Consider the following 2,772-nt stretch of genomic DNA (forward strand, 5'->3'; position numbering starts at 1 on the left):
TGCTTTCACTAATCTGGGGAAAAAGGTAGATCAGCGATTTCTACGTGGAGTTTGGATTTGCATGTAACACCCCAAATATTTAGATTTATTATATAAGTTTAATTATTAGTATTTTTCGTGTATAGCTTATTATTTTTAAATAATTACATGATACATATAGATATGCACCATTAATTTTATCTAGACTATTATTATTATTATTATTATTATTATTATTATTATTATTATTATTATTATTATTATTATTATTATTATTATTATTATTATTAGAACTAGAACTCTTTAAAGACTAGTATAAATATGAAATCAATTTACAAACCCTAGACATAGAAACTCGAAGCCAACAGTAAATTTTAGTCGGGTTTTGGAGAGCTGTGGGGCGCAGGAAACGTGAGGAGCTGGAGTCAGTTTTTCGCAGGAAATCAAGTTCTGGCAGTTTCGGGAGAACGGCCATAACTTCCTCCACAAAACTCCGATTCAGGCGAAACAGGCGGCCACGGAAAGCTCTCTCGAAGACAAAGAAGTCGTATTTCTGGGCGAAATACGATTTGAGGACGTTTGAGGCTTCAAACGAAGGCTTGAAGCTGACTGATCTGTTCAGCTGCGAGTTTGACGAAAACTTTAGAAATTTCAAGAGTTCATATAGGGATGCGTTGGTAGAAATCATCAAAGGGAGTTATCAATTTCAAGAATTAGGTGAGGGATTTTACGCTTATTCATATGGTTATATATGTTTTTATTATCGCGTTTGATTACTTGTTTACGTGCATCTTATGTCTATGTTGTTATGTGTGATCATGGGACCTAAGCCATTGATCTATGTTATGTGTGATCATGGGACCTAAGCCATTGATCGATCATGGGACCTAAGCCATTGATTTATTGTTATGTGTGATCATGGGACCTAAGCCATTGATCGATCATGGGACCTAAGCCATTGATTTATTGTTATGTGTGATCATGGGACCTAAGCCATTGATCGATCATGGGACCTAAGCCATTGATTTATGTTATGTGCGATCATGGGACCTAAGCCATTGATCTATGTTATGTGCAATCATGGGACCTAAGCCATTGATCTATGTTATGTGCGATCATGGGACCTAAGTCATTGATCTATGTATGTGTTTGGTCATGGGACTTAAGCCATCGACTCAAACTATGATTATGTTTGTCAAGGGGCTCCGGTCTCTTGGCGTATGTTTGCAAGTATGATAATGTGATTTGATTATATATGTGACGTATGTGGATATTTGTTATGTTCCTCACTGAGTATATTTTCAATATGCTCACCCCTTATCGTTTCAGTTTTGCAGTTTCAGAGTCGAAGTGGCCATGGAAGTGGAGAATGACTAGGGATAAGGATTTCTTTTACATTGGACATTTTAGTTGAACTTATTAAGTTTTATTTTATTTTCATGTTACTACTTTAGTTTTGGCAAGTTGACTTTGAAATTAGTTTAAATTTTCTTTATAAACCAATAAATTTTATTTTCACTATATTAGTTCTTCAAAGTTTTTAATTTGAAAAGTTTATGAAAATTGGGGTGTTACATTGCACATCTTGGGTTTTGTGGAAAGAGAGAAATGAATGCAAATTCAATCAAGGCAAGTGGAATGTAGAGAAGTTGTTAGCAGAGATAAAATCGAGACTTTGGGGATGGAAGATGACGTACAAGATGTCGAGTTCTACCTCCGATTTTAGGAACTGGTTTTTGGCTGCATTCTCGTAAGATTTTTGTGCTAGTTTTGGGTGTCTGGTGAACTGGAACAGATGCTATGGTTACTCTTGTTCTCTTGACTGTTTCACGGTACTTCTGGTACCTATTCTTTTTTATATACACCTTATTTCTGATCAAAAAAAAATAAAAAATAAAAACTTTAAAATTCGGCCATTTTTTGTGTAAAAGTACAAAATTGCCCCTAACAATAAAAATTAAAAAATTAGCCACAAATTCATTCCCCACAAATTCACAGTAGTAATTTTTTACTCTCTCTCTCCTCACTCTCTCTCTACGTTTTCTCTCTCTCTCTGTTCTCTCCCTCTCTACGCTCTCTCTCTCTCGTCCTCGCCGCCCGTCCGCCGCGCCGCTTCGCCCCCACTCAATCGCCGTTCGCACAGCCGCGCAGGAAGGTCCTGCACCGGTGTCTTCAGCTGGAGTGGCGTTGCTGTCGAACGCCGCCAGCTGCGCCGTCGCCGTAGCTTTGTTCGTCTTCGACTCTGCACTCAAGATCTGAGTTAAGCCTAACATTGTTGATGATGATCGCCCAATGAAATCGATTGAATTGCACGAGGAGAAAGAATCCAGTCGCCCTCACCCCTACCCTTATCTCTCTCCGTCTGTGGCCGAAAGGCAGCGGCAGGGCCGCCGCACCCTGGTCGCCCTGGTCTCCCTCTGCTCTCTCAACCTCCGGCACCAACAACGGCTCTAGATCTGAAAATTTGCATCCACAAACTGAAGAAATTGATAGTTTGGAGCTGCTTTGATGCTTCATCGCCTGCCGCAAGACGGTCACGGCCGTGAGCTGCCCACTGAACGGCAGATCTGGCGTGGGCAATAGAGGATGGGGTCGGACGGCGGTGGGTGGCACGGAGGCTGGTGAGGATCCGGTGGTTCCGGCGGCGGAGCTAAGGGGTTTTGCTGCGGAAACCCTAGATCTGAAGCGGTGTTCTCGGATTCGACGGCGATGTGGTGCTGCGTGGTGGCGCGGAGGCTGGTGAGGATCTGGTGGTTCTGGCGGCGGAGCTCGGCCACCTGCGCTATCAGCTCC

The 2,772-nt window shown here is 41.7% G+C and overlaps 1 long non-coding RNA gene across 1 annotated transcript; it reads left to right on the forward strand.

Moving 5' to 3' along the window:
• The first annotated feature begins 271 nt into the window (after nucleotides 1-271).
• Nucleotides 272-1,500, forward strand: LOC131017086 (uncharacterized). The gene is made up of 2 exons (XR_009099404.1): nucleotides 272-696; nucleotides 1,309-1,500. It is a non-coding gene; the product is annotated as an uncharacterized LOC131017086 (long non-coding RNA).
• Nucleotides 1,501-2,772: the final 1,272 nt, after the last annotated feature.

The sequence above is a fragment of the Salvia miltiorrhiza genome, chromosome 3 (assembly GCF_028751815.1).
Source record: "Salvia miltiorrhiza cultivar Shanhuang (shh) chromosome 3, IMPLAD_Smil_shh, whole genome shotgun sequence".
Lineage (NCBI taxonomy): Eukaryota > Viridiplantae > Streptophyta > Magnoliopsida > Lamiales > Lamiaceae > Salvia > Salvia miltiorrhiza.